This window comes from Protopterus annectens, chromosome 6.part1, assembly GCF_019279795.1.
Source record: "Protopterus annectens isolate FY-2018-M chromosome 6.part1, PAN1.0, whole genome shotgun sequence".
Classification (NCBI taxonomy): Eukaryota; Metazoa; Chordata; order Ceratodontiformes; family Protopteridae; genus Protopterus; species Protopterus annectens.
In genome coordinates, this window is record NC_056738.1 from 448644316 (window position 1) to 448662054 (window position 17739).

Sequence of the window (17739 nt, forward strand, 5' to 3'; positions counted from 1 at the left end):
AAGGACCTAAATTAATACAGTCATTAATACCCGGGTGGTGATTGGCATAAAGTTTAATCTGACACTTGATTTCTCTAACTTCAAGTAAAGTTTTAAAGTCACCACCCTTCTGGTAAATTTTAACCTGCTCAAGTATTCCAAATTTAAAAGTAGAACAAGCAGGACTCATAGGAAGATGTCTACACAAAGCATTATTCATGCTCTTTTGGCTTATTTCATAAAAATGTTCATATGTCCTACACTTTAATGCTCTTTTAGTCTTGCCCACATAAAAAGCAGAACATCCATTACACTTGGCCATGTGCACCACTCCCTTAGTCTGACAGTTCCCCCCTAGTAAATGAAATTTCTGATTTTATTTTATTGCCAAGACATAAAAAATTAACATTAATAATGTGAGGGCATTGCTTACAAAATTCACATTTAAACATACCCATTTTCCACACGATGTCCTAAAAGGAAAGTTAATAACATTTTCAAATAAGTGCTTAAAGTTATGTGATGTCTTATAAACAAAAAGGAGGTTTGGTCCTAAGTTTTCATAAATGTTAAGCCTACATTTAAGAAAGTCCCATTTATTAGAATTTTTTTTAACATCTGTAGCATGGGAACCATAGTCCAAACTTAATGCTCTTTCAAATGGGGTAGTAACGTGTGCAGTATTGTCAACAAGACCAATACAAATAAGGGTAAATATTTAAGGTCCCAATGTGCCATAACAAAATCTTTTATCTTTGTAATCAGACTTTCTGGATAACCCCTTACCAAAAACATATTACTTATTTTATCCAACTCATCATGTACATCAACAAATTCAGAAATCATTCTAGCAGGCCTTGTCATTTGGCTCTTAACAATACTTTTGTTCTGGGAAAGAGGGTGACTCCTAGAATATTCTAAATATGAGTTGCTAAAGGTGGGCTTACAATATATATTAGATTTAAATTAAATTCCAGTATTTGTTATAGTTGTGTCCAAATAATTTTCTCCCTTCTGTAATTGTAAGTAAATTTAAAAAATTCAGTTGAACTGTTAATATAAATTAAAAATGCATCTATTTCAAAAGTTGATCCTGCCCATAAAATAAATATGTCATCAAGAAATCTAACATATAATTTAATAAATTTTGAATAGGTACTTCCAAACACTGTTTTCTTTACCCAGTCTAATAAAACCAAGTTAGCATAAATAGGTGCACTCATAGCAACACCTTTAATTTGTTTAATGCACTCTCCTTCAAAAATGATAAAATTATTGTCCAAAACAAAGCTCGTAGGTTTGTGTAACAAAACAATAGTATCATTACACAAATAGTCAAGTCCACTCATACTATTATGGAACATTTCAAGATCTATTTCTTTAGGGATAGAAGAAAATAAGTCCACTATATCAACCGTAACTAAAATTATGTCCCTGGACCACAGTTCATCCTTAATTCTACCCAGGAAATCCCAGGAATCAATTATCAGGTGTTCAATTCTACTGTAAACAGGTTTCAACAAATTGTCAATAAAAAGTCCAAAAGGGTAAGTTTTTGAACTACAGCCTGATGCAATGGGCCTAAAAGGAGGTTTATATATGTCCTTGTGAACTTTTGATATACCAAAAGTTGTGGCTATTAATGGGGAATTAACTTTAAGAAAATTGAATACATCTTGAGTAATTCTTTGGTCCAATAAATACTCTTCCAAGTAGCTATCAATATGCCTAAAACTAATGTTATTTTTGTTAATGTATACTGGAAGATATGTGTTAACACCCCTTAGTATCTCGAACATTAACTTGCAAGTAGTTGTGAGAATCAAATAAAATGATACCCCCTCCCTTGTCTAACTTCATAACAGGAATAGCCGGATCCATTTTTAATTGGTTAAGTACTGTGATCTCATCTTTATTTAAATTATTGTAAAAATCAGTGGTACTAAAACGTTTTTCTTGATTTCAGTGGACGTGATGTTATTATTGAAGTTCTTGGAATTCCTACCTTCTCTTAAACCTCACTTCTCCTCCAAAGCTTTAATCTGCGTGTATTGTTCCTCCAAATTCATCTTATGTTTATGTAATTTGCTCATTCCCTTTTCCAAAAATGCCACCTGTAATTCATTTATTTACTTTTAAATATTCACTACTTCAATTGCAGTTTGGGGGTGATTTATTTTACACTTCCTGGACTTCACCTAGTCAGGGCATACCACAATTCTTTATTCTCAGTCTCAAAATTCCATCTTATGGGAGGCAAATTTCCAGTAATTTTTGTGGCTACAAGCCCTACTTTTAGCAATATTTTTTTTTCAAATGATTCACGTTTGCCTGGGATTATCATTAGGTTATACTACTGCAATATAGCAATTCATATTACCCTCACGTTCACTTGTACACAGCAGGTTTGTACATGAGACATCCATTACACCGATAAATCTATATATCAATGTATGCTTCTGTGAAATGAAATGCAATATTTACATTGCTCATTCTTAAATCGCTATAACTCTACATTGACATTTTTATATCCAAATCAGATTTTTTTTGAGATTTAATAGGCATATCATCAAATGCAACATTTCAGTCCTTTCATCTCTCAGATTGAAAATATACCCGCTAATTTCTTTAATGACTTTCTACATCTAAATAATTTAATGTAATTGTTCCCTACAGGTATCAGATCTCTGATTTGAAATAGTTCTATTTGTATTACAGCTGTTTTTGATTACACAACCTGAGGAGCTTTTCCCTCTGCAGCTGTTGACAAATTGTAATTACTTATCATCAATGAACTCCAACACATTTCATTTTGTAAATATATGCAGTCTCTCATATGCAACTTTTCATCCAGCTGTTCAGTCAAATGCTTCAGCTAATTGCTGCAAGTTTTCTTAGTTATTTACTGTATATCTTTTCTTTCATTCTAATTTGGACAATTGTGGGGGGCTGTGCCCCCCCCTTATTTAATATTCTCACTCCAGGGTTGCACTGCAGTGAGGCAGGGGCTATATTCCATTTTCAACCAGATGAACTTCAACCAAATGAGCTTACAGTGAAGTGCAATGCCTGGTATCATTTTTGACTAAGTGTAATTTGACCAAATGTATGGAATCCGTATGTATATATATATATATATATATATATATAAAGAGAGAGAGAGAGAGATTTTTTTTATATCTACATCTATATATATATATATATATATATATATATATATATATATATATATTTATATATGGGTCTACTTCATTAGACCAAAATACCATATGGCCGACATTCAAAAGCCTAAGACCAAAAAAAAAGATAATACACAAGATCAAATGTTCACATCACCAACTGCCATAACACGACAAACAAAAAAACATACTCCACACCGAGCATAGTGATATAGCAGTGCGCAATCTTCACAATGCCGTTAGTGAACACACAAACATTCCCTGTAGCCTGAACTCAATAACTGCCTCCTATTTCATGCATAATAATGAAATTCAACCTTGTGCAATGCAGGTGAACAAAAGAAAGATTAACACTGATGCAGCTGTGAAACAAACATATCCTTCTATATCAGAATATTCTGCAGCGTGACAGCAGTAACATACAATAGCGTACATAATTACTGTACATATAAAGCAGAAGAATGTACGGTAAGCATCTGCAATTAGCCCATAGCTTGCTCATCCCCAAATGCAGCAATTGACATCCATGATAGTACTCCATATCCACTTTGTTTCCACGCATTCTCCTGTCCATTACCCAGCTAAGTGAAATGTCCCATGAATCCGTGCAGCACCCATGTGATCAAAGTAAATTAAAAATGATATCCTTCTGCCCCCATGAATTAAAGCACTTCATTACATTTTTAATAATTTAGCAATTGTTGTAACAATTTGAAGGGAGGAATATGACTTCTTATTAGCCAGAACTGTTTCATACTGTTGATGCCTTAAAATTAGCTTCCTCATTTTTGGTGATGGTGAAAATCCTGTAGCCATCTGGACCCTAAGTTCAGCCGTACGGTATTGCTCTCTGACTAGAGCTGTTATTAACACAGATAGGTCTGTACCTCTGCTACCTAAGAGACATTTAAATCTCCTGTGCCATGCTTCAATTGAGTTTTGTGTACATGGCAAGAACAGATCACTGAGGTCACAGACATTCCAGAATGAAACTGGGAATAGTGGTGGAAAACAAACACTGGACGAGGTACATGTATTAAATTTACATTGTTTACCATACACATACCAGTCCGAAAAGTATTTTAACAGATCCTTCCCTTTCACAGGGAATGTCCCCTTCAGTAACTGAAATGTAGAATGCACCTCACATTCCTTAAGAAAAGCTAAGGCAGCTAAACTTTTCACTGCTAATTGGAATGATGGATTACTGTTGTATAAAGAGGACAGACCTAAAGCTTGAACCTTTCTCCATGGGTTCTGCCCAAAATGGTACAGACAACCTTTTGACTGAGCACCAGCTACATTTAACTGCACACTTTTGACTGCAGCCACCTCAAAATCACTCAATACATAATGGACAACCACCAGAAATTCATGTTCAGACAACAGGTGAAATATTCAGTGCCATAAGTAATTGTAGGACTTGAGAGATTTCTTTGACATTAGGGAAAATAACAATGGAAGGGCCTTGCTATGACTACCATACTTCACTAAGCCATGGACACTATATAACTGCCTAATGGTCACCCCTTTGCTAAAAATGTACCATCCATTAGCCATATATTGTATAAGTTATTCACAGTTGTGAAATGAGCACTTTAGTATCTGTATCTGTATTGAACATTTATTTGCTTATGAATGTACTGGTCTTCAGTGGATAGTCATCAAAGTCAACATTGTGTAAAGTTAGCTCCTCATCGCCATCCTCATGCCTCTTTTCCTCCTCACATATCCTATTTGTTGCAAGAGAGCCTTCCTGTTAGGAATACTATGCATAATGTATAAGGAGGTAGACGCTAATGCATCCTCGACCAGTAAACAAGGTGTGCCCTTACTATATGTCGCCCTCACTTTCAGATCATGAAACACTGCATATCTCTCCACTTCTCCAGGATCTTCTGGATGGTGGTGTGCATCTGATTTCTCTAACCTGTCTCTGTCAGGAATAATGCTGGTGATGGCTCTCTCTTTACAACTCTAGGTAACTTTGTATTTACATCCCAGTAATGTTTAGAGTTCCTGTATCTCTCCAAATGGTATAGGTACCCATCGATAACAAGGAACTCCTTGCTTTTCTTGGATGAGATAGTCTGATATATTTTTCCAACAACCCCTGGGGCCTCCTCACAAAGTATTGCCATCCTGTTGTTGGTATGGAGTACACCTTGTTAAAGATGCAGACCTACATTTATTGCTTTTGGGAATGTAAAACATTCAAACAAGTCATAAACAGGTAGCATGAGACATTGTGGTGCTGTATGGGCGGGAATTGGCAGTTCAATGGTATGCGAACAGTTAGACAGAGCTGTTCTACTGCTGCCTGAGAGGAAATTGATGGTTAAATGGCATATCAGTGATGTGAACATTCAGTCTTGTGCATTGTCAGTGTTGTGGGCTCGGTCACTTGGATGTTGGCCATATGGAATTTCGGTCTAATGAAGTAAACCCATATATACACACACACACACACACACACACACACACACACACACACACACACATACACACACCTTTGAACTTTCTTCATGTGACTTTGCTTCTCAGAATCCTAAGAGCTTCCTATAAGTGCAACTATATTTATGTATTTTCCACACTTCTTACCTTCTCATCTGATCTTTCACTTTATATCATTCTTTTGTTTTTTGGTACATTCAGTTGCTACCTGATTGTCAGCCAGCAGATTTGGGGTCTATATTAAATCAGCGAATGCTTAAAAAAGCAACCCTGATTTATCAACCCCATGTAAGCGAAAGCTTACAATCCTGAACACTTGGAACAGCAATTTTTTTTCCCAGGGAAAAAAAATCGCTGTTCCACAAATAACAAAATAAATATAAAAACTTTACATAATGTGGGGGGCTTCATCCACTACACCCCCCCCCTATTTAAATATACCAATTCTGAGATTGCACTGCAGTGACGAAGACAACAAAGTAATGGAGGCGGCCAAGCGATTTCTTTCCCAGGGAAAGAAATTACTTATATGCTGTTTCACTATTTTGCTGTTTTGTTCTTTCAAGTTTGATCAAGGCTCATTTGAAGGATTGTGTCTTCGATTATATAATAGGAGCCCCAGATCTGCTATGTCACTGATTTTTTTTTAATTTTTCCAAGTCTTTTGGGTTTCTAATACCATGAATGGAATGGACCCCATTCTTAAGTCAAAATATGATTAAAGTTCATAAACTTAGTATTGCTTCAGTCTTAGCCAGAAGTGCTATTTGCAGCACCCATAATGTGTCCAGTAATGACTCCTTCTGCAATTGATATGGAGTTACATGTATTGGTAATATATCTAAGCATGATTGCAAATTCTCTTTATAAGACCCATTGCTCCTACTAGTATTGGAACTGCCTGAGTATCCTTCTTCCCCATTGCCCTCATTTTTGCCTACAAATCCTAGCATTTTATGAGTTTGTGTCTCTCTGTATGTAAAACACTGTAGTCACTGGGTGTAGCAATTTCAGTTATCAATGTTACTTTTGTCTTCTTTTCATTGACTACTATATCTGGTTTTCTCGCATCTATTTTTTTAAATGTTGGTAATGGGTGGTCCCGTGTGATATAAACTTCATCATATTTTTTTAATGCCTTGTGGCTCATGTTTCCAGTGGTTTTCAGCTGCTTTAATATTATAATGTTTGCACAATCCCCACTGCAACAGTCTTAGGTTCACAGCTAGGTACTAGGCTATTGGCCCTGGGGCCTATACAAGCCCAGCCAACAAGGTTCCTTGGCTTTTGCCACCCAAGAAAATTATTTTCATGCCCCCCTGTTGAGCAGCTCTGCAGAAGTAAACCCTGGGGTGAATTTTCTTAAAGAGGGCCAATGAGGAGCTTTGCTTGACATGAATGGGTAGTTTGTTCCAGAGTATGAGAAGTCTCTGGGACAGGAATATATCCCTCCTGCATGTCCTGTTTATTATGGTTAGAAGGTTTAGGTCCCTGGAGCGTGTGGTTCGGAGAGACTGGGATTTCTTTAAGTGTAGCATGTCCATCAGCTCTGGGTTTGACATAGCTTTGTATGTTAGGCAGAGATCTGGAGGTTTTTGAGGTGGTCTGCATATGGCATCTGTTTGAGGCCAGTAATCCTCTTAGTGAGGCATTTCTATGGCATTTCCAATTATTGTAGGTGTCTTAGAGATACATGCCAAATGAGGCATTGTACTCTATAACGGATCTGATGAGGGCTGAGTAGAGAGGGACAATGACCTCCTTTTTTCTAGAGGAGAACCCTCTTCTGATGAGGTGTGCCACATAGAAGGATTTTCTGACTACTGTGGGGATGTGGTTATCAAAGGAGAGACTACTGTTCCCCTGTGTCCTGAGGTCTCTTATCACACTTTTGGTGTTTAGTAAGCTACTGCCTATGTGGTAGTTCATGGGTACCAAGTTTTTCCCAAAGGGGATGACAATGCACTTCTTGGCATTGAGCTTGAGGCCATGACTTTGACACCAAGCATCTGTGTCTGTGAGGCCCTTTTGTAAAATGTCAACATCATTAGGTGATTCTATTATGTCTCCCAGTTTGCAGTTGTTTGTGAACTTTGTTAGCTAAAGACCTTCTGTGTTGGCCTGCAGTTCAGAGAAGTAGATGCCAGACAGGAGAGGACCCAAGACCAAACCCTGTGGTACTTCACTCGTAACTGGTCTGAAGTCAAGCTTGGAGTCAGCTACTTTTACTATATGGGTTCTGTCAGTGAGCCAGTTGGCCACCCATCTTGTGACATAGGGATGTATGCCCATTATAGTGAGTTTATCTATAATTCCAGAGTGGGGGATGGTATCAAAAGCCTTAGCGAGGTCAAGATAGGCTTTGTGCACTACCTTGCCCTTGTCTACGGGTCTGTTGACTGCATCTTTGAAGCAGTCACCAGACCCGTAGATGAGGGCAAGGCTATGTGCACTACCTTGCCCTTGTCTACGGGTCTGGTGACTGCTTCAAAGAAGTCAGTCAGGTTTAGTAGACATACTCTACCTTTTACAAACCCAAACTGAGTGGGGTCCAGGGTTTGGAGGTTACCTATGGCTTTGTTTATAAGTTCCAAGATGATACATTCCATGGCCTTGCAGACCCGGCTTGTTAGGCTAATCGGGCGGTAGTTTCTGGAGTCTATGGTGGCATCCCCTTTGTGGAGTGGGATAACCTTTGCTGTGCACCATTCAGTAGGCACATAGCCTGAGGTGAGGCTATGATTGAACATGGTACTTCGGTGGGGGTGCCAGTTTGTTCTGTAGTCCGTGCAGTATGCACCCTGTGATGTTGTCTAGTCCCATGGATGCTGTGTTCTTGGCTTTTGAGAGTGCGGTCTTTACTTGTTCATCCATGATTACAGGGGCTTTGCATTCTTCCTGTATTAACTTGGCCCTTTGGAGGGTGAGAGGGAGGGTAAAGTTAGCACTGAACCTTGCCACATTATTATGCCTTTCAATATACATTCTTTCTGCCATTAGTATATCACAACCGGCAACAAGATATGCAACTATTTCAAATTCCATTTTACATAGCCTGCACTTTGCTGTCTCTCCCACATGTCCAATGGACTTTGTAAACCAATGTGTGCATAGCTCACTTTCTTGGGCTGCCAATATTAACCTTTTATCTTTTATTTTAAATTCACCTCACCTTAACCATTCCTGCATTCAATCCTGATCAACATAAGGTTGTTCTAAGAGTTTTCTATACATGAAGCTATATTTATGCATTTTCTAAATTTCTTGCCTTCTCAGATTATCCTTCAACTTGTATTCTTTCTTTTTTTTGGCACATTCAGTTGCTGCCTGATTTATATCTACTTCTGGTTTAATTTCCATTCCCACTTGACACCCATATGCTTCTGCTAAACTAAGCATGGAAGACATCTTAGATGTATTCTCCCCATGTTTTAAAACTTTACTAAGTTTGGATCTTGTGATGTCAGTAAATGTGTGTGTAGTGCTATGATTCCGCATCTATACAGATAATCAATTTCGAGGAAGCCCATGCCCCTTCAGAACAGGGCACATATAGTCTTGGTATACACTACTTTTTATAAATCATTTGATTAACATCCTTTTTGTTTTCCTGTCCAATCAATCCAAGACCTTTTTGGACCAGTCATTTACTCCAAAATTGTAAGTTAGAACAGGAGGAGCAAATTGGTTTATATATTTGACTTTGTTCCTAAATGTCAGCGCTGTTTGCAGTATTAATTTTAGTCTTTAAAATATTTCTTACTGAGTTTTATTTGCATTTGTTAATGGTTTGTTGTTGATATTTCACATGCCTCTCAACCATAGTGAATTCCTTGGAATTTACCAGTTTTGAGGGCAAAATAATGGGGTGCCACAAATGTCCAAGTAGCCCTTCAATTCCCAATTCCTTTTTTTATTTTATTTATAGTTTAGAGCATAGCTGACATCATTTCCAGCGTATTTCACAATGTCATCAACATGCAGGGGTGTGCATGATGACATCAGCTTCGAGAGGCAGTGCTTGCTGCCTGTCAGACTCCCTAAGACCTAAAGCTTTCATAACTCCATATAGCAATTTTGCACCAAACAATTGTGTTTAGACATTTCCTAAAACAGTTCAATTTGTTAAATATATTTTTGTAGTTTTTTAATGAAACGATATAGCCATAATGCTTAACAAAATTTCAATTGCAAAGGTTTCAGGAGATTAAGTGTACAGTTATCCCCCAAGCTGTGATACAGTACAGACACCCACACTCTAGGGTTTTCCCTTTGATCCTTTTTCTAGCATCATGCAAACCAAAAGGCTTCAGTGATGCCAAAGCACATTTCTTCCTCAGGCCAAACAGAGCTCCCTAGCATACAAAATACCATGGGAGATAGAAGTGTTTGGCAGCTGGAGGGATGTACTGTATATTCAGATATTCTTTACAAGAGCATTTTATTAATGTAAACTGGTATGAAGATAATGGAATGACTAGCTTGTGAAGGCAGAGTTTTCTCAATGACAGGAAGTGTGTAGCTCAAAGAAGATTGGACCAAACCTCTGTACAGCTCTTTTTGGTAAGACAGTGATGTTGTAGTCTTAAATAACTGTTTCTCTGCTACTGTTAACTGGCTGGCTTTAGATTTACATTTTCCTTTCTCGAAATTTAAAACAGTATGAAGACGTTCTCTTAATTACATTTTTGCTTGCAAGATACCTTACAATTGTATACACAGAGCATTATTGTACAACCCCACAAACATTCATTTTATTGTTGTTGTGCTGTCATGGAGCTGAAAGAAATGTTTTGAGTTGTATTGCTGCGAAGTTGAGCTTTTGGTGTCTTACATTAAATGTTAATGCCTTTCATTAAAATGTACATGTAATGAAAGGAATGTGGGGCTAATCTACTGTAGTCCCACTGATTCTTTGTTTTCCTACCGCCTTCTCCTGATTCTGATTTATCAACGCTTGGAAGGCATGCTGGTTCTTCAAACACAAAATCATAAAACTGGTATGAAAGTCCTAATAGGTACCAGAGGGAGCAGTTTCTTATTTTAACTTTTAATGTATTGGCACAATCTTGTAGAAAATATATACATAATTTTATAAGAACCTTTTTTTACAATAGTTTAGTAATAAGTTATATGGTTAAATGCTTTTGTTAATTTTAAACATTTTTGTTTTCATTACACTTTAACATATTTAAGGCCATCAAAAGAGATATGTGAAGAACAAAGTTAAAGGCAACAACTTGTAGTAGATTAATCCCTATTTCTGTCTGGGATAGCATCTGAAATGTATGGATGATGGTTGTCATTAAATGTCAGTTGTCATAGTAGCTTCTTCAGCCTGGCGGGGATGTCACTGCTGTACACTGTCCTATATATTTATATATATATATATATATATATATATATATATATATATATATTTATATAAGCTTGAAAAATGTTATGGTCTGTCAGATCAGTTCTCAATGTGGTATTAACCTTTAACAGAGACATCTGTGTGAGTTTTATTTTATTGATATATATTTGTTTACAAGGGTAGAGCACTGAATACAGTTGTTGCTAATATTTTGATGGTTGTTATCAGCAAGTGAAATTACTTTACTGGCATAAGATGATCACACATGCCTTTGAAAGAGCCACATTTGCAGTGCTATGTTTTTTTTTCTGTAGCTATAACTTTTGAAAGTGAAAAATTGAAAATGCTCATAATGATATTGTTAAGGGTGCATGGTGCCTGTGCTCTTTGGATAGGTAAGAACATAGCAGATGTTTAAAAAAAGATATGGGGTGATCAAGTGTAAGGAATGCAGTTAAGTACCTGAACGTATGTCAATGTATGTATGCAACCGGCTGTTAGCAAATATTTTTGGGAGTAATGTGAATGTAGAAAGTCAAAGCATGTGGAAATCTGATAGTAGGTAATATGAGTCTCATCAGCACTTTGGTAATGAATATCACTCGATAGGCATAGTAGTAGTACTGGTGTGCCTTTACATAATTTTTGATCCTTGTCATACTCAGTACCTCAGTAACTATTAATGACATCATGCTGAGTACCTCAGTAAGCATTAATTGCATCATACTGAGATCCTCAGTAAGTATTAATGGCATCATACTGAGTACCTCAGTAAGTATCTTCTTTCATTATTTCACTTTTGTAAGTCCCTGGCTGCTGTCTGCTCTTGCCCCAGCATCTTTGCCTCTGTACCCAGCTCAACATTGTCCTGATCCTGCTATTGCTACAACCTACCCGGTGATAAAAGAACTCTATCCAAACTCCAGTGGTCTCATCTACCTGCCTCTTATTCTCTGCACCCTCTATCAAGGAAGGAAGAAAGTATGTTATGGACTTAGTCCCACTTGTACAGTAGGCCTCTGTCTACTATTTGCATCAGGGCTCCAAAGTTTGCTATGAGCTTGAGCAACCAGCAGCCTTTACCCCTCCCTTCTATCTACCCAACAGCCAACATACCTCTTCACTTACAATAACCCTCTCTTACTAAGTATCTCATCTTCCACAGTTTTGCACCAGTTAGCTCCCTCACACACTTTCCTACAATACTAGATTTGCCACTAGGTGGCACCCTTATCCTATCCATTATTCACTGCCTCTCTCTCTGTTTTACCTCAGTAATTTCACTACATTTCTTCCTTATTATCTTTCTTCACCCTCATCCTATCCATTATTCACTGCCTCTCTCCCTGTTTTACCTCTGCAACTTCACTATATTCCTTAAGTTCTTGACCTGCTCTTCCTCTTATTCACCTTGTGCTAAAACAGTATCTACCCTCCTGTATCTTATGTTCGTTAGACTCCTGTATTATTTCAGACCTTTCCCACTCATGTCTTACCTTACTTACCTCTAGCTACCTACATTTCTGATAATTTCTTCTCTAGCTTCTCCTTCAATTGTCTCAACCCGCTCCGTTTGCCCTGCGGGCTCACTCCGCTTCCCTATCCTACCCCCAAATTCCACCCACCCCCAGTGATCCTACTCTTATACCTATCAAACCACACTACTTCTCCATTCCACCAATCACAATCACATTTCCATTAAACAATCTTCTCTATTTTCCCGCCTTTTTTCCACCACTTCCTATCTCTCCCACCACACCCTTTTGCCTTTCCTTACCACACCTACATTACCTCTGTACCTATAGTAATAATTTAAATCTACCATGACAATGAATAAACCCTCCACCCTAGTCCTCTTACAGAGGTTACTCATACTCACACTTCTACCTCCTTTAACTCTAGCATACCTGCTAACCTCCTATGAGCACCCAATATATTCACACTTTCTCTACCCTACTAAACAAGCTACCTCTTCTTCACTAGCCTCTCACACTGACCATTTCAACATTACTTCCACACTCAGCTATCTACTACCTAAATACCATAGGACAGCCCACATTATATATAACTTCCCTAATAACAGAAGATATCCATTTCTTCTCAGTAAATATACTAATACTAGATATCTAACACTACTCCTATCCCTAAAGGATGGAGATATTCACCCAAACCCTGGTCCAAAAACCTCCACTACCACTCAACTCGTCAACCCAAACCCCTATGCCATCCACCTACTTAAAAAACCACTCATCTCACTCCTAATACTCACCTCAACATACGTAGCATTAATAATAAAATAACACAACTCCATGCTCTCTTGGAACTCTACTCTTTTGATATTATTTGTCTAACAGAAACTTGGTTAAAACCTGTAACTAAAGACAATGACATTATCCCACCTGGTTACAACATCTTACGTCTTGACCGTGTAGCCAAGAAAGGTGGTGGAGTAGCAGTTCTATTCAAATCTGATTTTCAAATAACCATCTTCAACCAAAAACCGCCTCAGGACTCTAATGCTGAGATGCTTATTACTAAGCTTCAGCTAAACTCAGTCAAATCTATCTATATTATCTGCATCTGTGTTCCTCCAGGCAATACCATTACTACCATCGAAAACATCCTTTGCTGGTTATCTCAAAACCTTCCCCAAGAAACCATAATCTTAGGTGATTTTAACATTGATTGTAAATGTTGCAACAACAACTACCCTACTAGCCATATTAATCTCTATGGGTTTACCCAAACTATTACCTCCCCTACTAGAATAAACAAGACTAATAAGAAAGAAAGCACCTTAGATTGGATACTCATTAATAATCAACCCCAGACTTATGAATCTGGAACCCTTCCTGACGATGTAAGCGACCACTCACTAACCTACATTTTCAGGCTCAAAACCAATCCACCCATTCAACCCATATTTAGGACAATTAGAAGCAAGAAAAACTTCAACTTGGATCTATTACTAAGTGAACTTAGAGCATGTAATTGGTCCCCCTTAAAACACCTTTTTCTAGATGAAGCTGTTGATTACTTTAATGCTAATTTCCTAGCCATACTCAACCACCATGCTCCTAGCAGCTCTATTAGGATATAAGAACTAAATCTGCTCCTTGGCTTTCTAAGGAAACTAAGCAAAAAATCCATCTCAGAAATAAATACTGGAATAAATCACGCTTAACTAAAAACCCTGTTGACCTCCAAAACTACAAACAACTGAAAAATGAAACAAAAAAAGCTATACTGTCCAATAAACAAAACTATTACCTACAATCTCAACAGACCCACCATAATAAACCACAAAAGTTCTGGGCAAGTATTAATCCATTATTCCATCCCGGTCAATCTATCACCCCTAACCCACAATGCACTGACAAGGACAATCCCAAACAAACTGCTAATGCCTTTAATACCTTTTAACCAAAGCCATTCAAACTCTTGCCAGTCAGCTCTCTTCTCAAAATGTAACTATATCTAATTCTGACTCTAGCCCACCACCTCCATTTCTCTTCCAACCTGTCCCAACAGCATTTATTCTCACCCTTATCCAAAAACTGAAGCCGTGCACTCCTTCTGCTGACCAACTACCCACAGAATACTTACAGTTAGCAGCCAAATCTATTGCTTTCCCCATCTCCATACTCATCAATAAAACCATCACTGAAGGATATATCCCCAAACTTTGGAAAGTCTCTCATATTATTCCCCTTCATAAGGGGGGAGACTCCACTGAACTCTCCAACTATCATCCCATAGCCCTACTCTCTCCTTTATCTAAGATCATGGAAAGATGTATCCACAGGCAATTGCTAGACCACCTTCTCCAAAATAACCTGCTTTCCAACTCCCAACATGGTTTCAGACCTTCCCATAGCACTACTACTGCCCTCCTCTCCTTTATAGACACCATCAACAAAAACCATAACCTTAACATGCTTTCCTCTGCACTTTTCATTGACCTGTCCAAGGCTTTCGACATGGTAGATCACAATATACTCATAAACATTCTCAAATTTCTGTCACTTGACGTACTCGCTATAAAATGGTTCCAGTCCTCCTTAAATAACAGACATCAAGCTGTGCTTTGGAACACTATTCTGTCTACCCATCTAGCTGTTAATATTGGTGTCCCACAAGGGTCCATACTGGGCCCTCTCCTGTTTTCTATATTCATCAATGACCTTCACCAAGTAGTTCCCCAAGCTAGATGTATACAATATGCAGATGACTCTACACTTATATGCTCAGCCACTTCTTTATCTGAACTTCACTCCCATACACAAGATGTATTTAACTCTGTAGAACTATGGTTTAAAAAACGCTGTCTCCTACTAAACCCTAAAAAAACTAAACTTCTCCTTTTTACACCTACCAGTAAATCTCCCCCAATAGACTTCACTGTAACATCCAGTAATGGTAGTCTTATATCCCAAGATCTTACTACCAAACTGCTAGGTATCGCCATAGACAACAACCTTAACTTTGACACCCATATCAACAACACTTTGAAAACTACTAATAAAAAATAGACTCTCTTTATAGGATCAAACACTTCCTCACTCCTGCAACTAGAATAACTATTGCCCACACCCATCTAATTTCTACCCTTCTTTATGCCTCACCCATATTTACTAATCTGTCGAAAAATAACCTTAAGTAACTAGAAAACTCCTACAATAGCCAGGTTTGCCACAGGTAACCCTTTCAGAACACACCACTGTACTAATCTAAATCATCTAGGGTGGCTTGAATTACAGCAGCAGCTGAAATTTATTCAACTTGCCATCTCCCATAAAAATACTTTATCAACCTGCCAAGACACCCATCCTATCTAACCTTATTCACCCCTACTATAACCTGAAGTCCCTAAGATCTTCACAAAAACTTCTTGTAAATATCAATAAATCAAAAATAGGGCTGGAGACCCTCTCTTCTCTAATACTGTTGGAAAAACCTGGAATCTACTTCCCTCCGAAATTCCACACTTCCCTCTAGTACTCTGTTCAAAAATAAACTTAAGCTCTTCCTCAAAACACATTGGATGTGCCCCTGTACTAAACCTGACTGGCCAACATGCTCTTGTTACTTGATTCAACCTCACCTTCTCATCTCTGCAACAATTTCATCTTAACAACTACTATTCTACCTCTCCATCATAGTCTTACTTATTACTGCATACTCAAAAAAGTGACATGTTGTACTACCAGATGTATTACTCAACTGCTATTCCATTTTACTTTCTATCTTCCTTTCTTATCTACATTTATACTGTACTTTTTAGCTATTATTCTTTCTGAACGTTTAATTGTGACTTCATTAGCAATTGTACTAAGTCTAGATGTGAACTTTATTTAAACTGTAATAAAATAAAAATAAAATTAATGGCATCATACTGAGTCCCTCAGTAAGTATTAATGGCACCATACTGAATTCCCTCAGTAAGTATTAATGGCATCATACTGAATACCTCAGTAAGTATTAATGGCATCATACTGAGTCCCTCAGTAAGTATTAATGGTATCATACTGAGTAACTCAGTAATTAATGGCATCATACTGAATACCTCAGTAAGTATTAATGGCATCATACTGAGTCCCTCAGTAAGTATTAATGGTATCATACTGAGTCCGTATCATACTGAGTAACTCAGTAATTAATGGCATCATACTGAATACCTCAGTAAGTATTAATGGCATCATACTGAGTCCCTCAGTAAGTATTAATGGCATCATACTGAGCAACTCATTAAGTATTAATGGTATCATACTGAGTCCCTCAGTAAGTAGTAATAGCATCATAGTGAACACCTCAGTAAGCATTAATGGCATCATACTAAGACCCTCAGTAAGTATTAATGGCATCATTGAAAACCAAATGAATGGCAAACACTGAGCGCTCAACCTGTTATAAAACTTTTTTGATATAAGCACTCAACCCGTTATAATGTGAATAAAGGTGTTTTTCCATTCACCCTGCTGGTGATTTCGAGTTTCAATTAATGGCATCATACTGAGTACCTCAGTAAGTATTAATGGCATTGTCAGAAATGTTAGAATACACCCACATGTGAGTTAAACTGATAACTGATATGTACAAACTGGCAGCCCTGTGCAAATTATGTTAACACTTCAGTCATAACAAACACACTGGAACTAGTCTGAAATTGAAATGCATTGTGGGATACATACATCCCAAAAATCTCAGTGCTGGATAGTAATCTTGAAGTGGCAATTTCTATATCACATATGTGCATTATAAACAAACTCTGTGAGATTTACTTTTTATATTACCTCAGTCTTCTACTGAACATCACCACATGTTGGTGATTCTGCAAATTTGAGTGGAATGCAGAAGAAAAGTAAGTGAAACAAGTAATATATAAACTGGGCCAGCGCACCTGTAGCAAGTAAAGTTGTCCTGAATTATTCATAGCTGTAATACCTAACCAATGAAATAGTTATTACTGAAATTGTATTGTGTTATTGTGGATTAAATGTATTTACAATACACAGAGGTGTGTGTGTGTGTGTGTGTGTGTGTGTGTGTGTGTGTGTGTGTGTGTGTGTGTGTGTGTGTGTGTGTGCCTGGGGGGCTTCTGGCAGTATCTAAAATTTCCAGCTACACTATTGCTTTGTCTGGAAAGTATAAAATTTTAATTTTTGAAGTTGTTTTTCAAGCTAAGTTTAAATTCCTTACTGGGCTTAAAGCCTACGCAAGCAGGCTCTTTATAGTGTGTGCAGCGTATTTGCATTTGCATATTACATAAGT